General features: G+C 54.4%; 1 pseudogene; it reads right to left on the reverse strand.

Moving 5' to 3' along the window:
* LOC129528172 (glutathione hydrolase 1 proenzyme-like) overlaps positions 1-12,885 on the reverse strand; it is an 18,023-nt pseudogene continuing 5,138 nt past the window's right edge.

A 12,885-nucleotide genomic window follows, 5' to 3' on the forward strand; every position in this document is an offset into this window, starting at 1 on the left:
TGGAGCCTGACACAGTGGCCTCATTTATTATGCTGCTCTGCTGCTCACAGGGGAAGCCCGTCCCCCAAAGTCCTCTTCCTTATCCTCGTGAGTATCTTGTCCCTGGGTTGCTTGTCAGCCTTGTCTGCCTGGAGCAACCAGTAGCCAGCAGGTTCCCTGCCTTTCCTGGAGTCCGAGGCAGCTGCCCAGCCACCAGCCGTGCGGACGATGGCTTGCACCACAGCGATGAAGGTGGACGCGATCTGGGTGTGATGGTGCCGGGTCTCCAGGGCTGCAGTCACTGCCTGGGGGTGGGAGGAGAGGGAAAGCCTGAGCAGGGCTCCAGATGCCACCTGAACCACGCCTGTGTGGTCACAGGCCTCAGCCCAGGTGGTGCCATTTCAGGCCAGGTCATCAGGAAGAGCAGGTTGGGGCATTCTGGGTCTCATTGGAGCAGGGGATTTGGCCCTCATGGCACAGGGGCTCCAGATGGCCCAGACACTAGAGAGAGGACACCAACCATTGTCCACTCTGTGATGATCCAGGCCTCCAGCCCAGGATGCTCTGGGGCCCCACACCGTGACTCAGTTTCTCCAACCCCTGGCCCACCTGGTCAATGTTTCTCTCCACTGTCGTGATGTTGGGCAGAAGCTGGTTGTGCAGCTGGGGCTCCTCCACGGCCCGCTTCACGTCATAGCTGAACCAGAGGTTGTAGATGATGGTCTGGGGCATTGGGAGTGTGATCAGCATGGCTTGGGGGCTGTGCGGAGTGGGAAGGGCCAGGGAGAAAAGGGGTGACGCATACCAGTGCAGTGGCTGTGGTGATCTGCGTGCCCCCAGCAGCTCCCACCACCATCCGGACCTGGCCGTCCTGGCCCACCATGATCGTTGGGAACATGGATGAGAGCGGCTGCTTCCCTGCGGCTGATGGGAGAAGACAGGGATGCCCGTCAGCTGCCTGCCCAGGACACCCGCCCCTCTCCACCCCAGTCCCCCACCCCCGGACTTCCACCCCATACCTGGCTGGATGAAATTGGCAGGTGAGGGGGGTACCCCAAACTCATTGGTGATGCTGGGAGAGCTGAAGTCGTCCATTCATTATTGAACAGGATCCCGCTGACCAGGGAGCAGACCTTGGAGCCAAAGCTACCACCCAGCCGGGTCAGACAGCGCCCGACCTTGCCTGGCCCAGCCTGGTCCCTATCCACCCACTGAGGCTGAAACATACTCACTGAGAGGCCCAGGATAAGCTACCAAGATTGGGCCTCAGTTTCCCACCAGGAAAAGAGGTGACGGAGCCACCTTACTGTATAAGTGGGCGGTCCCTGGGCCACCCACCTCTGGCACTTTCCCACCCAGGCGTCCCAGCAACCCCTACTAGAGGTTGATGGTGCTGGTGGCGGACACAGCACTGCCGTCCTCTGTGATGACAGACAGGTGAGCAGTGCCCCTGTCATCCGGCGTGTAGAACTCGGGCTTGTAGTAGGAGATTAGGTGAGTGGTGTTGTCAGAGATCTGGGCCCGGAGCTGGGCAGCGAAGAACTCAGAGGTCATGTTGCGGACCACCTGCCGAGACCCCAGAGCTGGCCTGATGAGGTGGGGAGGGAGGGTGAGGAGGGGGCACAGGTCTCAGAAGGCCCCTGACTGTGACTCTGACCAAAACCTTCTAGCACCCACAACCTTCCGTGGCTCCCCAGGACCCAAGGGCAGGCCCAGGACCTTGCACGACCAGTCTGACTCCCTGTCTTTGTTGCGTTTCAGTAACTCTGAATGTCTGTCTGCCTGGTCCTGAGCTTCCAGACCCTTGCCGCATTCAATCACTCATTCCTTCATGCAAAAAATATTTCTAGAGTTTGCACTGCATGCCTGGCACTGGGGAATCAACAGGGAACAGACACTTACATCCTGCCCTCATGCCAAGAAAAACAAAGACACACAGGGAAAGTGCTGAAACCACAAGCCAGGTAAGGGGAATCAAGAGGCATGAGGTATGGGCAGAGTGGTCAGGGAGGGCTTCTCAGAGGAGGCAACGTGTGAAAAGAGCCTGGAATGCAGCCTAAATGGTCAGTGCAAAGGCCCTGAGGCAGGTGGTATAGGCTGGTGAGCGATAGGCAGAGAGTGAATGGAGTGGGGTGGGGAGAAGAGGATGAAGATGCAGGCTGGGGCCCAACCCACAGGACCTCCTAGGTCCCATAAAAACTGGCTTTTGCTCTGTGCCATGCAGGCTTAGGGCAGAGGAATGAGCAGGCTGGGGAGTGTTTTCACAGGGTCCCTCTGGCAGCTATGACAGGGATAAGGATAAATCCCAAAGGGGAGGCTGTGGGTATCAACCAGGCAAGAGATGATGGCCTGGGTGGGAGAAAGAGAAGAATCAAGGATGGTGCCGACTAGCGAGATAAACCCTGCAGAAGGGGCAGGTTTGGGGATGGTCAGAAGCTTGATATTGGACACTTCATCAGACCTGAAGAGCATGGGTGCAAGTATAAAAAAAATAAATAAATAAGCATGGGTTCACAGGCAAGGGCAGGCTGAGAGATGAACATGGAAGTATTGACATTGAGTGGCTGCTGGATGCCATGAGCCTGGCCAAGGTCCCCAAGGCAGTGGCGAGGAGGAGATGAGGAGGTCAAGGAGGAGACAGAGAGGATGGACCCAAAGGCCGAAGAAAATGCCTCAAGAGAGTTTCAACATCAGGCGCGGTGGCTCATGCCTGTAATCCCAGCACTTTGGGAGGCCGAGGCCTGAAATCCCAGCACTATGGGAGGGCGGATCATGACGTCAGGAGATCGAGACCATCCTGGCTAACACAGTGAAACCCCGTCTCTACTAAAAATACAAAAAGTTAGCTGGGCGCAGTGGAGGGCACCTGTAGTCCCAGCTACTTGGGGGACTGAGGCAGGAGAATGGCGTGAACCTGGGAGGCGGAGCTTGCAGTGAGCCGAGATCTCGCCACTGCACTCCAGCCTGGGGGACAGCCTGGGGGACAGAGCGAGACTCCGTCTCAAAAATAAAATATAAAATAAAATAAAATAAAATAAAATAAAATAAAGTTTCAGCAACACCCCACAGATTAGTTGACCAATCCCAGGGAAAGGTGTTCTGTCTGAAACTGCCCTCAAGGAAACAGAAAGGCAAATCCACGATGTGGGACATTTTCCAAGACTACTGCCCTGGGCTTTAAAAATCAACAAAACAGGCCAGGCACGGTGGCTCATGCCTGTAATCCCAGCACTTTGGGAGGCCGAGGCAGGCGGATCACGAGGTCAGGAGATCGCAATCATGGTGAAACCCCGTCTCTACTAAAAATACAAAAAATTAGCTGGGCGCAGTGGCAGGCGCCTGTAGTCCCAGCTACTCGCGAGGCTGAGGCAGGAGAATGGCGTGAACCCAGGAGGCGGAGCTTGCAGCGAGCTGAGATAGCGCCACTGCACTCCAGCCTCCGTGACAGAGCAAGACTCTGTCTCAAAAACAAACAAACAAAAAAACACACCTGTAATCCCAGCAATTTGGGAGGCTGAAGTGGGAAGATAGTTTGACCCCAGGAGTTTGAGACCAGTCTGGGCAAGACCCTGTCTCTAAAAAAAATACAAAAATTATCCAGGTTTGGTGGCACGTGCCTCTGGTCCCAGCTGCTCAGGGGGCTGAAGTGGGAGGATTCCTTGAGCCCTGGAGGTTGAGGCTGCAGTGAGCCAAGATCACACCACTGCACTCCAACCTGGATGACAGAGACTCTGTGTCTAAACAAAAACACAACAAAAACCAAACAGCCAAGGGAGCCTGCTGTAGGCAAAGAGAAGGGACAGCAGGTTGTGTCACCCCGACATCCTGCTGTGCTATGTTCAAGTCTCACTTTTGAGACACACCCTGAGGTGTGACATCAGTAACCTACTGTGGAATCCTTCAGAAAAACACGAATCCCAATAGATGTGGGTGGAGACGGAGAGAGTTAGGAAATCTGGCAGAAACGTCCACACTGCAGACTCCAGGAAAAGGGAACATTGATGCTTGGGCAGTTTTGGGATTTTTTTACATTTTTGTAGGTGCGAAAAATTTGCAAAATGAAAACTCGAGGAGAGTGTGGTGAGCTGTGTGAGATGCTGCTGAGTGGGGCCTGATGGGGAAACTGAGGCTGGACATGAAGATCTGGTGGCATGGGGATAGAGCAGGGGAGAGGATACCCTGAAGGGAGAGAGGACATAGCCCAGCCATGTTTGCTGTAAGAGGAGCAAAGGACAGAAGGAGGCAGCAGATAGAAATTTCTAGAGCAACAACAGCTGCCTTTCTTTCGGGAATAATCCGTGATAAAGAAGTAAATCGTCAGAGGCAGAAAGGAGCATTGTAGGAACAGCACCCCGAGCCAGCAAGTAGATGAAAGAGCTGGCCTTAGCCAAAAGGGAGGGCAGAGGGAGACGCTGCAGTGGCTCTGTCCCCTCAGAGAGACAAGACACCAGGTCACTGGCTGCAGCGGGAGTCAGAGGTGCAGAATGCTCACGGGGAAAGAGAAGACACCACCTGGGCAGCTGACGCCCCTCCTGGGAGGTCACTGGTCAGTGTGGGGGGGTCTGCAGATCCACCCAGGAATGCCAAGGACCCAAGTAGGTAAGGAGGAATGTGAGGATCCTCAGCGGGAAGGGATATGACAGGGTCTTATAGGGACCCAGCGTGGAGCTGGGGCAACTACTGAGTGAGTGGGTCAGGTGGTGCAGGGCTGAGGGTGGCATCTGGGAAGCATTAGTTTGGAGTGACAGGGAGTGGGTGGCCGAGGTCTCTGTTCACCTGGCCGTCTCCCTTTCACCCATCCATCTCACCATGCCCGAGGGCTGCAATGCCCCCATGTGTTCCTCATCTCAGCACTGAGCACTCGAGAACCACAGCATGTGCAAAGGACCTGAGGTAGGAGGGTGGCCACTAATTCCCCACACTGTCAGTTCTGTGGGGCAGAAGCCAAGACTGGGGGTCACCCACCAGTCCATCTAAGCACACAGTAGGCCCGCAATCAAAGTTTGTGGCAGGAATGGATTCAGAAAGCATATGTGAGGCTGTAGCCACCCTGGGGAGCCCACCCGATGCCTCTACAGCAGGCCCCACACCCACAGTGGGCCAGCCCCTGCCCCTTACTTCAGTCACATCCACAAACTTGGGGTTCCCAAGCAGGGTCCTCTTGGCGTAGGCAAACCGGAAAGCCTCTATGATGCGGTGGTACGTCAGGCCCTTCTGCTCGGGGGTCTCCACGCTCTCCCGGGAGAAGCTGTACCCTGGTTGATCAGAGCCAGGTGCATGTTGCTGAGCCCCAGAGACTCTGAGGGGCTCAGAGGGTTAACAACTGCCTGAGCCACTTTGCCCACCTCAAGGAGCGTTTAATAACCAATAGCAGCAGCTGCTTCAGAAGGCTGTGGTGAGAGTGAAGTAAGGTGAGGGCTCCTGAGCCTGGGCCTCACGTCACGCATCAGCTCTGGCCATTCAGTGACCAAGTGGCAGGGTCACCCACTGGACCAGGTTACCCTCTGGACCAGGCCCTGCAGCCCTGAGCTCCTGCACCTCTCTCCCTCCTGATGACTCCTGTTCCTCCTCCAACCCTTGAGCATTGCCCGCTTCAGCCCTGTCGCTCTGCACTGCCTCCTTCAGGACATGGTGAGCTGTGATGCAGGGACACACCTCGGGAGCTCAGTGATGGAAAGATGTGGCATGGGGGGCGAGCAGAGATGCAGCAGGGGTGGGGCGTGGGGAGAGAGAGGCAGTGTCATGGGTCCTACCACACAGCTGTGGTGCAACCACTCAGCTTTGAGGATGTTGAGGATGAGGGCCAGCACGGGCCCACTGAGCGGCGCACTGGGCATGTACAGCACTGCGTCTCCCAGACTGATGTTCAGCGGGTGCTCGATCAGCTCAGCACAGTAGTTATTCAGGCCCTCAGCTGTCACAATGCCCCCTGCAATGGGACAGCAGCTCGAATGGGCACTGGGATGGGGCTGCACCACTGCGTGGAGGATGGAGCTGCACCAGTGGGGTTGGGGGCAGGCATGGCTGCACCATGGTGGTGGGGAAAAGCCTGTACCTACCAGGGAGGACAGAGTGCACTACTGGAGGGGTGGGACTGTGCCCTGGGAGGGGGCCACAGGCAACCTCACCTCCTTGGGAACCTCACCAGCTCTGGCACTCCTGTCTCCCTGACACTGCTCACCACCTGACAGCCGGTCTGGGGCCACCTGCCCTCTGCCTGCTTGGCTTAGTGGCTTCCTGTCTGCCTTCTCTCATCTGTGGCCAGAGAGTGTTTTCTGTTTTTTTTTTTTTTTTTTTTTTTTAGAGATAGGATCTTGCTCTGTCACCCAGGCTGGAGTGCAGTGGCTTAATCACAGCCTTGAACTCCTGGGCTCAAGTGATCCTCCAGCAGACCCTCCCCAGTAGCTGAGACTAAAGGCACAACTACACCCAGCAAAATTTTAATTTTTTTTGTTGTGTTTTGCTATATTTCTTTTTTTTTTTTTTGAGATGGAGTCTCACTCTATCTCCCAGGCTGGAGTGCAGTGGCGTGATATCGGCTCACTGCAAGCTCCGCTTCCCAGGTTCATGCCATTCTCCTGCCTCAGCCTCCCAAGTAGCTGGGAATGCAGGCACCCACCACCACACCTGGCTAATTTTTTTGTATTTTTAGTAGAGACAGGTTTCACTGTGTTAGCCAGGATGGTCTCGATCTCCTGACCCTGTATCCACACGCCTCGGCCTCCCAAAGTTCTGGGATTACAGGCGTGAGCCACCATGCCCAGCCGGGTTTTGCTATATTTCTTTTCACTATGCTTTGAATTTTTTGTTTTCTTGTTCCCCACCCCCACCCCCACTATATTTATGTAGATTCTCAATATTTTTTTTGTAGACTCACTATGTTGCCCAGCCTTGTCTTGGACCTCCTGGCCTCAACTTCTACCTCAGCCTCCCAAAGTGTTGGGATTACAGGCATGAGACACCAAGCTTGGCCTCAGAGGGCCTTTTCTTTCTTTTTTTTTTTTTGAGATGGAGTCTCACTCTGTGGAGTGCAGTGGTGCAATCTCGGCTCACTGCAACCTCAGCCCCCCAGGTTCTAGCGATTCTCCTGCCACAGCCTCCCAAGTAGCTGGGATTACAGGCACAACCCACCATGCCTGACTAATTTTGCATTTTTAGTAGAGACAGGGTTTCACCATGTTGGCCAGGCTGGTCTTGAACTCCTGACCTCAGGTGATCCACCCGCCTGGGCCTCCCAAAGTGCTGGGATTACAGACGTGAGCCACGCACCTGGCTCAGAGGGCCTTTTCTAACTGGAGAATTCCTGCCGGTGTCCCTGCTGCTTAGCCTCTTCTCCTCACGTGAATGGATAGAGGGAGGGAGGGAGGCTCTTAATTCTCCTGGAGTCAGCTCCAAACAGACAGGGTATTGGCATGCCAATTTCCAGCCTCAGTGGTAAAGGTCGACAAGCTAATCACCCTCCTCCATGAAACAGTGACAAAAATTACCTGAAGAAAGCCACAGCCAAGCTCCAGGCCCCTGCCCCACAAATCCCCTTCCCCATGCCTCTCTCAAGGCGACCCTCATCCCTTGTAACCCTCTTGGTGAATCAAAGCCCCCTCTACTGGGCCTTAGCCCAGCTGTTCCTCTGCTAGGAATCCCTTCCTCTCTCTGCCTAACGAAGTAATCTGCAGCCCAGCCACCACCTCCTCCAAGAAGTCCTCCTGGATCTTCAGGCTGTATTCTAGTGCTTCCCCAGCCCTGGCTCTTGCCTACACCTGCATTTACCCCAACAGGGACTTGCTCTCCTGGACTGTGTGGCCTCTCTTGGTTTTGATATAAGCAGGAGCTGTGGACCCACATGGCCAGTCACTGACCCTCCTCCACCAGGAACTTCCTGCAGGCTCAGGCAAGACAGGAGGACCCCATGGCTCTGGGCTACAGCTCAGGGTTTCCACTGCAGAGTTCCTCACCCGGGCCCTTAAGGTTACCCACTCACCGGCCGCCTGGATGTCCTTCACAATCTGGGCCGTGAGGCTGCCATTGTAGAAGGCCTGGGCACCCTGAATGGCCAGCGTCTCGTAGGTGTCAGCCAGCCGCGGCAGGGTCAGTCTCTCCCCCTCCCGAAGCACCTTTCTATCCCGGCAGAACACCTCACTGGGGCAGAGGGGGCTCATGTGAGGCAGCAGGTGGGGTGGACTTAGCTACATCACCCCCCACACCTGCCCACACGGGAGACCAGCACAAAGCAGGGGCGGCGCCTGTCACAGGTGGGTGGCCCCGTCACTCAGCACTCGTCCTCCTAGTGTCCCTTCCGGGAACCTCCTAGTGTCCCTTGCCACTCAGGACACATGGCCAGCCACAGTGGCCACTGGGACCCCACGCTCAGAATGTGTCCCCACACGTGGTGGGAAGGGTCTGTATCTCCTCATCCCATTATCAGCGCAGGGTCCTGAAGGCAGAGGGCCGCTCCACTGCTGCTACAGCCTGCAAGGTCCTTGGGCTGTGCCTGCCCTGCCTGTGTCAGGGGGCCACACCCACAGACATACCACAAGACAGGCTGCTGCTCGATGACCGTCCGCTTGTTTTCCAGGGCTAGTGCCAAGCCCTTGCCCATGGGGAAGCCCTGGCGGGCCAGCTAGATGCTGGGCTGGAAGAGACGAGCCCAGGGCAGCCGCCCATGCCGCTGGTGTGCCAGCTCATAGCCTCGGATCTCCCCAGGCACCGCCACCGACAGCCCTCCTGGGGAGAGAGAGCCACAGTTAGTGACCCTGAGTGGGGGACATCGGGATCTCTCGCAGGCAGCATCCCAGGCACAGTCCCTGACTCGTTTTACAGATGGGGAAATGAGGCTTAGGAGGAAAGGTTTTTTTTTTCTTTTTTGAGTTGGGGTCTTGCCATCTTGCCCAGCCTGATCTCGAACTCCTGGATTCAAGCAATCCTCCCACCTCAGCCTCCTGAGTAGCTGAGATTACAGGCGTGAACACCACACCCAGCAGAAGGGGATTTTTAATTTTTTTATTTATTTTTTAATTTTAATTTTTTTTTTAGGAGGGGATGTTTAATTTTTTTTAAGAGGGGCTCAGCAGGTAGGAGTGTACATGGACCAGGGATGTCTGAGGAGGGCACAGGAGGGGAAGCAGTAGCATGCGGCTGGGTTTTGCTGTCCCAGGATGAGGTGTCTGTCTGTGCAGGTGCCTGCATGTCTAAAATCCTGTGCCAGGCCAGACCCCCTCCCATCTCGCTGACCACAAGGGCTTATCCTGTAAGACTCATGGGCTCCACCAGAATGTGCCAAAACAAGAGCAGATCCCACCCTGACCCAGGTCAAGCACAGGCCACCTTCAAGACACAGCCAGCCCCAAGAAAGGGCTCCCTTCCTCTTTTCTACTGCCCCAGAGAGGCAAGACTGAGCCTTAACCTCCATCCTGTCCCCTCTCGCAGCCTCAGTTTCTCCATCCAACTATAAGGGTTTTTGTTTGTTTGTCTGTTTTGAGACAGGGTCTCACTCTGTTGTCCCAGCTGGAGTGCAGTAGTGCAATCATGGCTCACTGCAGCCTTGGCTTCCCAGGCTCAAGCGATCCTCCCACCTCAGCCTCTGAAGTACCTAAGACTACAGACATACCCCACTACACGTGGCTTTTTTTTTTTTTTTTTTTTTTTTTTTGAGATGGAGTTTCACTCTTGTTGCCCAGGCTGGAGTGCGATGGCACAATCTTGGCTCACTCCAACCTCCACCTCCCGAGTTCAAGTAATTCTCCTGCCTCAGCATCCCAAGTAGCTGGGATTACAGGCATGTACAACCATGCCTTGCTAATTTTTGCATTTTTAGTAGAGACGGGGTTTTACCAGATTGGTCAGGCTGGTCTTGAACTCCTAATATCAGGTGATACATCCTCCTCAGCCTCTCAGAGTTTTGGGATTACAGGCGTGAGCCACCACTCCCAGCCTAATTTTTTATTTTTATTTGTTGTAGAGACAGGGGTCTTGCTACGTTGCCAAGACTGGTCTCAAACTCTGGCCTCAAGCAATCCTCCCACCTCAGCCTCCCAACATGCTGGGATTACAGGTGCACCCAGTCTATAAGGGGTTTTGCCTTCCAGTTCTGACTTTTGAGGAGGTCATTGGAAACAGACCCCTGGGCCTGCTTCCCCCCGAGCCCCACTGCCCATATGGACACTACAGACACTGACCCTTTGCCCAGAAAGGTACAACTATGGCCTCTGCCCCCAGGTACTCTCCTGCTCTTGCGAGAGATGTTGGGGCCATTTGGCTTGGCTTGGTGGCTGCTGCTCTAGAACTGCCTCTCCCACCCTGAAGCCTGGCACAAGTTTCCAAGAGCTGGTGGTTTCAATTCCTAGAAGCTGCACATACATCCCGGAAGGTCTGACACCCAGCACATGATTCCTTCCACCTTGTAGTTAGACAGAAGTTCTTTTCTGTTTTGTTTTGTTTTTTGTTTGTTTGTTTTTGAGATGGAGTCTTGCTCTGTCTCCCAGACTGCAGTGCAGTGGCATGATCTCAGCTCACTACAACCTCCGCCTCCCAGGTTCAAGCGATTCTCCTGCCTCAGCCTCCCGAGTCGCTGGGTTTACAGGCACAGGCCAGCACACCAGGCTAATTTTTGGATTTTTAGTACAGATGGGGTTTTGCCATGTTGGCCAGGCTGGTTTCAAACTCCTGACCTCAGGTCATCCACCCACCTCAGCCTTCCAAGGTGCTGGGATGACAGGCGTGAGCCACCGTGCCCAGCCAAGACAGGAGAAGTTCTAATCTTTGATAGCAGACCAGGGTGATGATGCTTAGCAACAGTATTTTGTATATTTCAAAGTAACGAAGAGAGGAATATGGTGCTAACACCCAGAAATGAAAAATATTCAAGGTGACGGAGACTCCAAATACCCTGCCTTGATCATTATACACTCTATGCATGTAACAAGCACTCACATGTACCCATAAATATAGAAAATATCATGTATCAATATCAGAAAAAAATCTTCTCCTGACCTCAGGCCAATCAGACTCTCATGCCGCCACACTTGCCAAGTTCTCTGGTGACCCCCACACTGCCAGACCCAGTGCCCCTCTCAGCTTTACTGGGCTCATCACTCTCCCTGAGAGCCGCCCCTGCATCCCAGCACCTGGCTCCACCCGAGTCTCCCCCGCCTGCCATCCTAGCTCCTACTCTCCCCTCTGTCTTTGCTCTCTCTCCTCGTGGTCTGCTTGACATCTGAGCTTCAGCCTCCATTTATGCACGAACTCCCAAATTGACCTGCTGGCCTGGACTGCTCTTCTGATCACCAGACCTGAGTATCTACCTGCCTGCTCGAAGAAAACATCTCAAACTTCAGCCCAAAACCGAGCTCTGAGTGTCTGCTCAACCTGCGTCCTGAGAACTCTGCCTGTCTCCATTAGGGTCACCCCATCCTTCCAGGTACAGACAAAAGATCAGGGGTCCCCGGGGACTCCCTACACAAGCATCACACCCAACCCATCCTCAAATCCACAGGCTCCACTTCCAAGTGTGTCTGTCCAGCATCAGCCACTTCCCAGCACCCTCTCCACGAATTACTGCAGTGACCTCTGGACAGGTCCCCACATGCTCCCTGCCCCTTACACAGCAATCCGTAGGCCAGATCCATCCCCTTCCACTCACACACTCCACGAGCCCCCACTTCCCTCAGACAGGAAGCAGAGGCTTCACCATAACCTAAGAGATCCCACACAACCTGGGCCATTTCCCTTGGGTCACTTGCTGCAGCCTCCCTAGCTCCCCACAGGGCTCTGTCCCTGCCATCACACCTGGATAGCAGACCAGGAGATAACTCCCCTGACCCCATCTCTGCCTCTGGGTCTTTGCTCAGATGTCTCCTTCCCTGACTGGGTCACCCTCCATAGAGTCCCAGATTTTGAGGCCCTCCAGGTCTGTTTTTCTACAGCCCGTAACACACCCGCACCTGCCTAGTTTCTTTTCCCACCTGGAGTGTCACAGATTTCCTCTGCCATCTTTGTTTTTCACTCCAGCTTCAGGAACAACAGCTGATTCTTTAAGACAATGCTCAATACATTCTAGTTAAATAAATGATTCTAAGCATCCACAAGGTGCCAAGCCTATGATTCCCGCATTCTCTTACCCTGAGCAACTTCATGTCTACAGATGCTGAGTTTCTCAATGAGTATTAAAAACAAATGAAAGATTGGCGGGGCACAGTGGCTCACGCCTGTAATTCCAGCACCTTGGGAGGCCGAGGCAGGGGGATCACGAGGTCAGGAGATCGAGGGACCAGCCTGGGCAACATAGTGAAAACCCGTCTCTACTAAAAAATACAAAAAATTAGCCGGGTGTGGTGACAGGCACCTGTAGTCCCAGCTACTCGGGAGGCTGAGGCAGGAGAATGGCGTGAACTCAGGAGGCAGAGCTTGCAGTGAGCCGAGATCGCATCACTGCACTCCAACCTGGGCGACAGAGTGAGACTCCATCTCAAAAAAAAAAAAAAGAAAAAAAAAATCAAAGATTGAGTATGTTGCAGAAGACTCCAAAGGGCGCCACCCAGGACCCCCACCTGAAGTCTAAGGCCTGCTATGGTGAGTGTGTCCTGCCCCTCCATCCTCCAACTTGTTTTTTTTTTTTTTTGAGACGGAGCTTCGTTCTTGTTGCCCAGGCTGGAGTGCAGTGGCATGATCCCGGCTCACTGCAATCTCCACCTCCTGGGTTCAAGCGATTCCCCTGCCTTAGCCTCCTGAGTAGCTAGGATATTACAGGCCTGTGCCACCATGCCCGACTTATTGTACTTTTAATAGAGAAAGGGTTTCACTATGTTGGCCAGGCAGGTCTTGAACTCCTGACCTAGGTGATCCATCTGCCTCAGCCTCCCAAAGTGCTGGGATTACAGGCGTGAGCCTGTGAAAAAAAGGCCCAGCCTTTTT

The sequence above is a fragment of the Gorilla gorilla genome, chromosome 17, assembly GCF_029281585.2.
Source record: "Gorilla gorilla gorilla isolate KB3781 chromosome 17, NHGRI_mGorGor1-v2.1_pri, whole genome shotgun sequence".
Classification (NCBI taxonomy): domain Eukaryota; kingdom Metazoa; phylum Chordata; class Mammalia; order Primates; family Hominidae; genus Gorilla; species Gorilla gorilla.